A 12623-nucleotide genomic window follows, 5' to 3' on the forward strand; every position below is an offset into this window, starting at 1 on the left:
TGTTCGCACCTATGTCTCAGCACTTTCCGTGGAAAAACTTAAAAAAAAAAAAAAAGAAAGAAAGAAAGAAAGAGAGAAAGAAAAAGAAAAAAAAATTACAGGAAAACACATTGAGTTTACACTGATAATCCAAGTTCAAACTGAGAACTGAGAGTTTTTTTACATTACTTTACCGATTTCACCTCTTCCTCTCACACCCAGATTCCCAGTCCCCAAAGACACCAACAGCATTTCTTCTTTGCAGGATCCCACAGAATAATCGTAGCCATGCACCATAGAACCGTGGACTGGTTCCCACTGCATGAAGTAGGAAAGGCGAGGAAGGAACTTTCTACTTTTCCGGCTGCTCCACTGTGAAAATGTAAGAGCTGCCGTCCGCCGAAGCCAGTCTGCTCATGTCCAAGGAGCTCTGAGCCACGTCACACTCCTTTGGAATATTTCCCTGAGCCTTCATGTGGGCTCCTGACGTCTGTAGAATCTGACAAGTCACACATTGTCCTCCCGTTTGTGTCCTCCGTGCTTTGAATAGATGTGCTATTGAGTGTTTGAATTTTGTTGTCATTGGTGTATGTGTTTGTGGCAAAGTGTTGAGTGTTTGGTGTGTATGTAGCAGCTAGAGAGCGAGGCTCTGAAGGCTACTGGGCAGCAGGAGGGCGCGGGGTCGGGTGGGGGGCGCTGGGCCGGGAGGGCCGCGTAGCAGCTGGGCCTCTCGAGGCGTCCGGGGACGGCCGCTGCCGTCTAGGGCCATAGCACCCTGAACGTGCCCGATCTCGTCTGGTCTGGGAAGCTAAGCAGGGTCGGGGGCCCGGTTAGTACTTGGATGGGAGACCGCCTGGGAATACCGGGTGCTGTAGGCTTTTGCTTCTTCTTTTGTCCCGCCCGCCGGGGGGTCGGGGGTGGGGGGGCCCCCCCTCGCCTTCTGCGCCCGCCCCCACTTTCGCCCTCGGGCCCCGGCCCCTCCCCCCCCTCGGCGCGACCCGCTGCCCCCGCCCGGGGCTTCCTCCCCTCTCCCCCGCTGCAGCACCACCGCCAGGTGGCGGCAGCGGCAGAGCGTCCCAGGCGTTCCGTTGGGCCGGCAGCGGAGCCCCAACCCTGGGCCCCACACCGGGCCGGGGCCGGGCGGCGGGATCCCTAAGTGCCGCCGGGTCTCCTCTCCCCCGGACCCCGCACCCGCCGCCCCGCACTCCGGGACATCGCGTACACCCGGCGCGGGACAGCCCACGGCGGCAAACCGTGTCCTGGGCCCCCGGACACCCGGCCCACCGTGCACTTTCTCTCCGCCGCACACCCGGGCCTCGGGCCCGGGCCTCACGCCGGGCGGGCTCCTCGCCGCCGACGGGGCTCCGAGAGACACACCGGCGCGCCGCACAGGGCGAGTCGCTGGCCCCCTGGGCAGAGAGGACACACAACAGCACACGGAGCGCACGCACCCAAACCCAAAGGACCCACCGGCCCCCCGACCCGTGGCTACCCACCCCAAACCCCACCCCACCGGGCTACAGGATAGCCGGCTCTGGCCGCCCCGCCGCCCCCCGCCCCCGCGCGGGGGCTGCTGCCACACGCAGGCCCTGAGGGGAATCGGGGCAGAACGGTCCTCCCCAGACGGGGGTGGGGTGGCGGGGTGGGGGGGGACACTGCAGATCTTCAGGACCTCCGGGTGACGGACCAGCGGCAGGCGCGGCCCTGCCTCCTCCTCCCGGCCCCGCCCCAAAGCCCCTCCCCACCGTGCCCTCGCGTGGGCCGGCGGAGGGCCCTCTCTCGCGCACTCTCCGGCTCCGGCCCTCCGCTCCCACGCGTGGAAGCCTGTCCCTGCGCGCGTGCCCGTGGGTCTGCTCCTCGGGGTGTGGGACGGCGGTGCGTCCGTGGTTTGGGTGGGGGTGGGAGGGCGCGCGCGCGAGACCCGTCAGGCTCCGCCTGGCCCCCCACCCCCACCCCGATAAGGGCAGGTGGGCTAGCGAAGGGCCAGGGCGGCGGGAGGGACCCGACTGCGCAGGGAGGGACGCGTCGCAGCAGATCGGCCTCTTGAGGCGTCCGGGGGCGGCCGCCCTCGTCTACGGCCAGACCGCCCTGAACGCGCCCGATCTCGTCTCACCTCGGAAGCTAAGCAGGGTCGGGCCCGGTTAGGACTTGGATGGGAGACCGCCTGGGAATCCCGGGTGCCCTAGGCTTTTTGCTCTGCTTCTTTTTCTGTCCCGCCCCCCTGGGCTGGGAAGGGGAGGGGGGGGCCTTCGCCCTCCGCGCCCGGCCCGGCTCCGCCCCCGGCCGGCCCGGACCCTGCCCCGTGGCCCCTGGAGACAGGGTCAGATTGGAGATGTGGAGGCTCAGTCCCCGAGGCTGTCGCCCCTCACACACCTGCCGCAGGTCCGGGCCTCCGGAACTTCTGACCGACCGGCTCTGAATTCAGGACACAGTCTAAAGTTGTCCAAGGAGATGACCACGTTACCACCCTAGGACAGGAAAAATTGGACCCTATCCACATATGCAGAAGAAGAGAATCTAAACAGCTGGCTATTCGTTCACGGTAACATAATTCAGGAATCCAGAGGCGAAGACATCTAGAAACACTTTTCAAACGTCTAAATCTTTAGAACATATTCTGAAGGATTAAGAAGTAGAAGCATTCTTTGGACAGTCACGAGCAAGACCAGGGTGTCGATAGGAAATCCTTCTGTTCGATACTGCAAGAGACGCTCCAAAAACATACTACAACAAGGGAAAACACTAACAATATATGGGAAAGGAAAATCACCTTTCTTCATTTTCCTCACCTCCTACGGTTCTCAAAAGAGAATGTTTGCCCCTATGCGCGGGAGACCTGTAGAAATCCTAGGTGAGTCCAGCAAGATAGCTCTAGATGAAATCAACATTCGATCGATAGTTTCGATATTTCTTATTTCCTCGCAAATACACAATAATGAATGCAATTCTTGAAAAGGATAACATTCAAAGTCACAGAAAATCCACACAGCACCTACGGGGCAAAGGTGCCAACTTAGATGGAAAACCTAGCAAAAACGTACATGATGGCTCCAATCGATGGAGAGGCTATCCCATAGTCCTCGATAGACGGACACAGAGTCCCCAAACTAATCATTTCCCCCACATTAATAAATAATCCCATTTAAACAGGGTTTATAACTAGAAACTTACAATCTGCTTCTTTCTCTTTTTCTTTTAATTTGGGAAAGGGATATGTTAAAGAATGATGATCATGATCATGATTATCATTATGATTATTATATTAAATCGAATTAACCGTACCAAAACCCCACCACTCACCTTATAAAAATGGGAGTTGATGCATATGTGGGAAGCCGCTGTGTATCTTTGTCTCAAGGCGTGGAACCACAAAAACGCTTCTCCCAAACAAATCCCATCTCGACTGTCATCCTTTTCCTTGCTTTTCCTTTGAAAGTTTTTGCTCTCTGTTATAGGACTATCTCATTGAGGTAGTTTGTTAATTTCACAGTTTATAGAATAGATGTGGAACCATTCTGGATTCCTTCTGGGCAACTTGTGTGCCAGGGGAAACCTTCTGTTTGGAGAATACTCCTCGCTTACACAGGAAGCTGCAGTTCATCAGCGCTGCTAGAGAATGGCACTGCACGAATCAGTCGAAGCATCTTTATGCGATCTTTGACTAGGTCCGTGTACAAGGGGCTCCCGTGAGGATTACCCTAGATGCTTCCTGGTCACATGTGCCCTATCTTCTCTCTGGTACGTGCTACTCAGAGAATATGCTTGCTCCTGAATTATGCCAGTGTTTATTCATTTCCATTTAGGCTACAGTGTTTTCCAAATGGTCCTATAATTTCGCCTCCCATATCAGCAGGGTGTGTGCAAGAGTTTTCCTCAAAGCCAACACAGTGATCAGTTTCTTAAGTTTCCTCAATCTGGTGAGTTGGAAACTATATCTGGCTTCATTTTTTATTCTGCATTTCCTTGACCAATAATGAGGACACGGGGCCAAAGGCGTATTAAGCGTATTAAACGTAGATATTCTGTAACAGTCATATTTTGCCAATTATATGGGCTACAGATACCTTGTCCTGTTTGAAGCTTGTTTTTGACCCTCTTCATGATATCTTTGGAAACTTTTTATTATGGAAAATTTGAAATAGAAACAAAATCGGAAAGAATAGCAGAATACTTTCTCACTACCCTGACTCAAGAAATCACCAACCCCTGGCCAGATCTTGTTTCTTTTATACCCCTCCTACCTTAAGTTCATGATCCCCTTAATAATATCCCTCCCACGATAAAAAGTCAATATGTTTCTATCAAAGGTAGAGGCTTTCTTCCCTTTTTCAGGGTACTCACAGCCACATTATTCCATGTAAAAATTTCACCGTGTTAGAGATAACAGCAAGTACTCAATGTTTGCGTTTCCCTGAGACACACACGCTCATTTCAGTTTCTTTGAATCCAGTCCAAATACAGTCCATACCTTGTGAGGGGTTGAGATGTCTTTTGAAAGAGTGTCCATACATCGCGACTAGTCGGGGGCAGCCCCGGTTGTCACCATTTCCCTTTGTTTCCTACCGCTGTCCGCAGTGACCCGAGCTATTTTTGCATTGTGAGGGGTTTCATCGTGGATTTAAACGTATTGAACGTGTTTCAATATCTTGCAATTATTAGACTTGCTGGCGATCAAACCGTCCTGTGTTTGGCAAACGGGAGTCTACTCATTCTGGTTCCTGTGTCTTTTGACGTGACCCTCGTCCTGTTGGATATGGTAGCATCCGTGCTTCCCAGTATGAGAAGCGTGCGTTTCCCGCCCCAGACCTCAAGTCAGCGTATGTCTCCAGTAAGTCTTAGGACCGTTTAATAACGATGGTTGGCGGAGACCACAATCTAGATGCTGGTGAAATGCACTAGTGTCGAGTTCGCACCTATGTCTCAGCACTTTCCGTGGAAAAACTTAAAAAAAAAAAAAAAAAGAAAGAAAGAAAGAGAGAAAGAAAAGAAAAAAAAATTACAGGAAAACACATTGAGTTTACACTGATAATCCAAGTTCAAACTGAGAACTGAGAGTTTTTTTACATTACTTTACCGATTTCACCTCTTCCTCTCACACCCAGATTCCCAGTCCCCAAAGACACCAACAGCATTTCTTCTTTGCAGGATCCCACAGAATAATCGTAGCCATGCACCATAGAACCGTGGACTGGTTCCCACTGCATGAAGTAGGAAAGGCGAGGAAGGAACTTTCTACTTTTCCGGCTGCTCCACTGTGAAAATGTAAGAGCTGCCGTCCGCCGAAGCCAGTCTGCTCATGTCCAAGGAGCTCTGAGCCACGTCACACTCCTTTGGAATATTTCCCTGAGCCTTCATGTGGGCTCCTGACGTCTGTAGAATCTGACAAGTCACACATTGTCCTCCCGTTTGTGTCCTCCGTGCTTTGAATAGATGTGCTATTGAGTGTTTGAATTTTGTTGTCATTGGTGTATGTGTTTGTGGCAAAGTGTTGAGTGTTTGGTGTGTATGTAGCAGCTAGAGAGCGAGGCTCTGAAGGCTACTGGGCAGCAGGAGGGCGCGGGGTCGGGTGGGGGGCGCTGGGCCGGGAGGGCCGCGTAGCAGCTGGGCCTCTCGAGGCGTCCGGGGACGGCCGCTGCCGTCTAGGGCCATAGCACCCTGAACGTGCCCGATCTCGTCTGGTCTGGGAAGCTAAGCAGGGTCGGGGGCCCGGTTAGTACTTGGATGGGAGACCGCCTGGGAATACCGGGTGCTGTAGGCTTTTGCTTCTTCTTTTGTCCCGCCCGCCGGGGGGTCGGGGGTGGGGGGGCCCCCCCTCGCCTTCTGCGCCCGCCCCCACTTTCGCCCTCGGGCCCCGGCCCCTCCCCCCCCTCGGCGCGACCCGCTGCCCCCGCCCGGGGCTTCCTCCCCTCTCCCCCGCTGCAGCACCACCGCCAGGTGGCGGCAGCGGCAGAGCGTCCCAGGCGTTCCGTTGGGCCGGCAGCGGAGCCCCAACCCTGGGCCCCACACCGGGCCGGGGCCGGGCGGCGGGATCCCTAAGTGCCGCCGGGTCTCCTCTCCCCCGGACCCCGCACCCGCCGCCCCGCACTCCGGGACATCGCGTACACCCGGCGCGGGACAGCCCACGGCGGCAAACCGTGTCCTGGGCCCCCGGACACCCGGCCCACCGTGCACTTTCTCTCCGCCGCACACCCGGGCCTCGGGCCCGGGCCTCACGCCGGGCGGGCTCCTCGCCGCCGACGGGGCTCCGAGAGACACACCGGCGCGCCGCACAGGGCGAGTCGCTGGCCCCCTGGGCAGAGAGGACACACAACAGCACACGGAGCGCACGCACCCAAACCCAAAGGACCCACCGGCCCCCCGACCCGTGGCTACCCACCCCAAACCCCACCCCACCGGGCTACAGGATAGCCGGCTCTGGCCGCCCCGCCGCCCCCCGCCCCCGCGCGGGGGCTGCTGCCACACGCAGGCCCTGAGGGGAATCGGGGCAGAACGGTCCTCCCCAGACGGGGGTGGGGTGGCGGGGTGGGGGGGGACACTGCAGATCTTCAGGACCTCCGGGTGACGGACCAGCGGCAGGCGCGGCCCTGCCTCCTCCTCCCGGCCCCGCCCCAAAGCCCCTCCCCACCGTGCCCTCGCGTGGGCCGGCGGAGGGCCCTCTCTCGCGCACTCTCCGGCTCCGGCCCTCCGCTCCCACGCGTGGAAGCCTGTCCCTGCGCGCGTGCCCGTGGGTCTGCTCCTCGGGGTGTGGGACGGCGGTGCGTCCGTGGTTTGGGTGGGGGTGGGAGGGCGCGCGCGCGAGACCCGTCAGGCTCCGCCTGGCCCCCCACCCCCACCCCGATAAGGGCAGGTGGGCTAGCGAAGGGCCAGGGCGGCGGGAGGGACCCGACTGCGCAGGGAGGGACGCGTCGCAGCAGATCGGCCTCTTGAGGCGTCCGGGGGCGGCCGCCCTCGTCTACGGCCAGACCGCCCTGAACGCGCCCGATCTCGTCTCACCTCGGAAGCTAAGCAGGGTCGGGCCCGGTTAGGACTTGGATGGGAGACCGCCTGGGAATCCCGGGTGCCCTAGGCTTTTTGCTCTGCTTCTTTTTCTGTCCCGCCCCCCTGGGCTGGGAAGGGGAGGGGGGGGCCTTCGCCCTCCGCGCCCGGCCCGGCTCCGCCCCCGGCCGGCCCGGACCCTGCCCCGTGGCCCCTGGAGACAGGGTCAGATTGGAGATGTGGAGGCTCAGTCCCCGAGGCTGTCGCCCCTCACACACCTGCCGCAGGTCCGGGCCTCCGGAACTTCTGACCGACCGGCTCTGAATTCAGGACACAGTCTAAAGTTGTCCAAGGAGATGACCACGTTACCACCCTAGGACAGGAAAAATTGGACCCTATCCACATATGCAGAAGAAGAGAATCTAAACAGCTGGCTATTCGTTCACGGTAACATAATTCAGGAATCCAGAGGCGAAGACATCTAGAAACACTTTTCAAACGTCTAAATCTTTAGAACATATTCTGAAGGATTAAGAAGTAGAAGCATTCTTTGGACAGTCACGAGCAAGACCAGGGTGTCGATAGGAAATCCTTCTGTTCGATACTGCAAGAGACGCTCCAAAAACATACTACAACAAGGGAAAACACTAACAATATATGGGAAAGGAAAATCACCTTTCTTCATTTTCCTCACCTCCTACGGTTCTCAAAAGAGAATGTTTGCCCCTATGCGCGGGAGACCTGTAGAAATCCTAGGTGAGTCCAGCAAGATAGCTCTAGATGAAATCAACATTCGATCGATAGTTTCGATATTTCTTATTTCCTCGCAAATACACAATAATGAATGCAATTCTTGAAAAGGATAACATTCAAAGTCACAGAAAATCCACACAGCACCTACGGGGCAAAGGTGCCAACTTAGATGGAAAACCTAGCAAAAACGTACATGATGGCTCCAATCGATGGAGAGGCTATCCCGTAGTCCTCGATAGACGGACACAGAGTCCCCAAACTAATCATTTCCCCCACATTAATAAATAATCCCATTTAAACAGGGTTTATAACTAGAAACTTACAATCTGCTTCTTTCTCTTTTTCTTTTAATTTGGGAAAGGGATATGTTAAAGAATGATGATCATGATCATGATTATCATTATGATTATTGTATTAAATCGAATTAACCGTACCAAAACCCCACCACTCACCTTATAAAAATGGGAGTTGATGCATATGTGGGAAGCCGCTGTGTATCTTTGTCTCAAGGCGTGGAACCACAAAAACGCTTCTCCCAAACAAATCCCATCTCGACTGTCATCCTTTTCCTTGCTTTTCCTTTGAAAGTTTTTGCTCTCTGTTATAGGACTATCTCATTGAGGTAGTTTGTTAATTTCACAGTTTATAGAATAGATGTGGAACCATTCTGGATTCCTTCTGGGCAACTTGTGTGCCAGGGGAAACCTTCTGTTTGGAGAATACTCCTCGCTTACACAGGAAGCTGCAGTTCATCAGCGCTGCTAGAGAATGGCACTGCACGAATCAGTCGAAGCATCTTTATGCGATCTTTGACTAGGTCCGTGTACAAGGGGCTCCCGTGAGGATTACCCTAGATGCTTCCTGGTCACATGTGCCCTATCTTCTCTCTGGTACGTGCTACTCAGAGAATATGCTTGCTCCTGAATTATGCCAGTGTTTATTCATTTCCATTTAGGCTACAGTGTTTTCCAAATGGTCCTATAATTTCGCCTCCCATATCAGCAGGGTGTGTGCAAGAGTTTTCCTCAAAGCCAACACAGTGATCAGTTTCTTAAGTTTCCTCAATCTGGTGAGTTGGAAACTATATCTGGCTTCATTTTTTATTCTGCATTTCCTTGACCAATAATGAGGACACGGGGCCAAAGGCGTATTAAGCGTATTAAACGTAGATATTCTGTAACAGTCATATTTTGCCAATTATATGGGCTACAGATACCTTGTCCTGTTTGAAGCTTGTTTTTGACCCTCTTCATGATATCTTTGGAAACTTTTTATTATGGAAAATTTGAAATAGAAACAAAATCGGAAAGAATAGTAGAATACTCTCTCACTACCCTGACTCAAGAAATCACCAACCCCTGGCCAGATCTTGTTTCTTTTATACCCCTCCTACCTTAAGTTCATGATCCCCTTAATAATATCCCTCCCACGATAAAAAGTCAATATGTTTCTATCAAAGGTAGAGGCTTTCTTCCCTTTTTCAGGGTACTCACAGCCACCTTATTCCATGTAAAAATTTCACCGTGTTAGAGATAACAGCAAGTACTCAATGTTTGCGTTTCCCTGAGACACACACGCTCATTTCAGTTTCTTTGAATCCAGTCCAAATACAGTCCATACCTTGTGAGGGGTTGAGATGTCTTTTGAAAGAGTGTCCATACATCGCGACTAGTCGGGGGCAGCCCCGGTTGTCACCATTTCCCTTTGTTTCCTACCGCTGTCCGCAGTGACCCGAGCTATTTTTGCATTGTGAGGGGTTTCATCGTGGATTTAAACGTATTGAACGTGTTTCAATATCTTGCAATTATTAGACTTGCTGGCGATCAAACCGTCCTGTGTTTGGCAAACGGGAGTCTACTCATTCTGGTTCCTGTGTCTTTTGACGTGACCCTCGTCCTGTTGGATATGGTAGCATCCGTGCTTCCCAGTATGAGAAGCGTGCGTTTCCCGCCCCAGACCTCAAGTCAGCGTATGTCTCCAGTAAGTCTTAGGACCGTTTAATAACGATGGTTGGCGGAGACCACAATCTAGATGCTGGTGAAATGCACTAGTGTCGTGTTCGCACCTATGTCTCAGCACTTTCCGTGGAAAAACTTAAAAAAAAAAAAAAAGAAAGAAAGAAAGAAAGAGAGAAAGAAAAGAAAAAAAAATTACAGGAAAACACATTGAGTTTACACTGATAATCCAAGTTCAAACTGAGAACTGAGAGTTTTTTTACATTACTTTACCGATTTCACCTCTTCCTCTCACACCCAGATTCCCAGTCCCCAAAGACACCAACAGCATTTCTTCTTTGCAGGATCCCACAGAATAATCGTAGCCATGCACCATAGAACCGTGGACTGGTTCCCACTGCATGAAGTAGGAAAGGCGAGGAAGGAACTTTCTACTTTTCCGGCTGCTCCACTGTGAAAATGTAAGAGCTGCCGTCCGCCGAAGCCAGTCTGCTCATGTCCAAGGAGCTCTGAGCCACGTCACACTCCTTTGGAATATTTCCCTGAGCCTTCATGTGGGCTCCTGACGTCTGTAGAATCTGACAAGTCACACATTGTCCTCCCGTTTGTGTCCTCCGTGCTTTGAATAGATGTGCTATTGAGTGTTTGAATTTTGTTGTCATTGGTGTATGTGTTTGTGGCAAAGTGTTGAGTGTTTGGTGTGTATGTAGCAGCTAGAGAGCGAGGCTCTGAAGGCTACTGGGCAGCAGGAGGGCGCGGGGTCGGGTGGGGGGCGCTGGGCCGGGAGGGCCGCGTAGCAGCTGGGCCTCTCGAGGCGTCCGGGGACGGCCGCTGCCGTCTAGGGCCATAGCACCCTGAACGTGCCCGATCTCGTCTGGTCTGGGAAGCTAAGCAGGGTCGGGGGCCCGGTTAGTACTTGGATGGGAGACCGCCTGGGAATACCGGGTGCTGTAGGCTTTTGCTTCTTCTTTTGTCCCGCCCGCCGGGGGGTCGGGGGTGGGGGGGGCCCCCCTTCGCCTTCTGCGCCCGCCCCCACTTTCGCCCTCGGGCCCCGGCCCCTCCCCCCCCTCGGCGCGACCCGCTGCCCCCGCCCGGGGCTTCCTCCCCTCTCCCCCGCTGCAGCACCACCGCCAGGTGGCGGCAGCGGCAGAGCGTCCCAGGCGTTCCGTTGGGCCGGCAGCGGAGCCCCAACCCTGGGCCCCACACCGGGCCGGGGCCGGGCGGCGGGATCCCTAAGTGCCGCCGGGTCTCCTCTCCCCTGGACCCCGCACCCGCCGCCCCGCACTCCGGGACATCGCGTACACCCGGCGCGGGACAGCCCACGGCGGCAAACCGTGTCCTGGGCCCCCGGACACCCGGCCCACCGTGCACTTTCTCTCCGCCGCACACCCGGGCCTCGGGCCCGGGCCTCACGCCGGGCGGGCTCCTCGCCGCCGACGGGGCTCCGAGAGACACACCGGCGCGCCGCACAGGGCGAGTCGCTGGCCCCCTGGGCAGAGAGGACACACAACAGCACACGGAGCGCACGCACCCAAACCCAAAGGACCCACCGGCCCCCCGACCCGTGGCTACCCACCCCAAACCCCACCCCACCGGGCCACAGGATAGCCGGCTCTGGCCGCCCCGCCGCCCCCCGCCCCCGCGCGGGGGCTGCTGCCACACGCAGGCCCTGAGGGGAATCGGGGCAGAACGGTCCTCCCCAGACGGGGGTGGGGTGGCGGGGTGGGGGGGGACACTGCAGATCTTCAGGACCTCCGGGTGACGGACCAGCGGCAGGCGCGGCCCTGCCTCCTCCTCCCGGCCCCGCCCCAAAGCCCCTCCCCACCGTGCCCTCGCGTGGGCCGGCGGAGGGCCCTCTCTCGCGCACTCTCCGGCTCCGGCCCTCCGCTCCCACGCGTGGAAGCCTGTCCCTGCGCGCGTGCCCGTGGGTCTGCTCCTCGGGGTGTGGGACGGCGGTGCGTCCGTGGTTTGGGTGGGGGTGGGAGGGCGCGCGCGCGAGACCCGTCAGGCTCCGCCTGGCCCCCCACCCCCACCCCGATAAGGGCAGGTGGGCTAGCGAAGGGCCAGGGCGGCGGGAGGGACCCGACTGCGCAGGGAGGGACGCGTCGCAGCAGATCGGCCTCTTGAGGCGTCCGGGGGCGGCCGCCCTCGTCTACGGCCAGACCGCCCTGAACGCGCCCGATCTCGTCTCACCTCGGAAGCTAAGCAGGGTCGGGCCCGGTTAGGACTTGGATGGGAGACCGCCTGGGAATCCCGGGTGCCCTAGGCTTTTTGCTCTGCTTCTTTTTCTGTCCCGCCCCCCTGGGCTGGGAAGGGGAGGGGGGGGCCTTCGCCCTCCGCGCCCGGCCCGGCTCCGCCCCCGGCCGGCCCGGACCCTGCCCCGTGGCCCCTGGAGACAGGGTCAGATTGGAGATGTGGAGGCTCAGTCCCCGAGGCTGTCGCCCCTCACACACCTGCCGCAGGTCCGGGCCTCCGGAACTTCTGACCGACCGGCTCTGAATTCAGGACACAGTCTAAAGTTGTCCAAGGAGATGACCACGTTACCACCCTAGGACAGGAAAAATTGGACCCTATCCACATATGCAGAAGAAGAGAATCTAAACAGCTGGCTATTCGTTCACGGTAACATAATTCAGGAATCCAGAGGCGAAGACATCTAGAAACACTTTTCAAACGTCTAAATCTTTAGAACATATTCTGAAGGATTAAGAAGTAGAAGCATTCTTTGGACAGTCACGAGCAAGACCAGGGTGTCGATAGGAAATCCTTCTGTTCGATACTGCAAGAGACGCTCCAAAAACATACTACAACAAGGGAAAACACTAACAATATATGGGAAAGGAAAATCACCTTTCTTCATTTTCCTCACCTCCTACGGTTCTCAAAAGAGAATGTTTGCCCCTATGCGCGGGAGACCTGTAGAAATCCTAGGTGAGTCCAGCAAGATAGCTCTAGATGAAA

The 12623-nt window shown here is 56.0% G+C and overlaps 6 pseudogenes; all 6 read left to right on the forward strand.

Moving 5' to 3' along the window:
- Window positions 1-736: 736 nt before the first annotated feature.
- LOC123627870 lies at window positions 737-857 on the forward strand (annotated as a pseudogene).
- A 1192-nt stretch (window positions 858-2049) lies between these two features.
- On the forward strand, window positions 2050-2168 carry LOC123627849 (annotated as a pseudogene).
- A 3448-nt stretch (window positions 2169-5616) lies between these two features.
- LOC123627871 lies at window positions 5617-5737 on the forward strand (annotated as a pseudogene).
- Window positions 5738-6929: 1192 nt separating this feature from the next.
- Window positions 6930-7048, forward strand: LOC123627850 (annotated as a pseudogene).
- A 3450-nt stretch (window positions 7049-10498) lies between these two features.
- On the forward strand, window positions 10499-10619 carry LOC123627873 (annotated as a pseudogene).
- Window positions 10620-11812: 1193 nt separating this feature from the next.
- On the forward strand, window positions 11813-11931 carry LOC123627851 (annotated as a pseudogene).
- Window positions 11932-12623: the final 692 nt, after the last annotated feature.

Source organism: Lemur catta, chromosome 27 (genome assembly GCF_020740605.2).
Source record: "Lemur catta isolate mLemCat1 chromosome 27, mLemCat1.pri, whole genome shotgun sequence".
Taxonomy (NCBI): Eukaryota; Metazoa; Chordata; class Mammalia; order Primates; family Lemuridae; genus Lemur; species Lemur catta.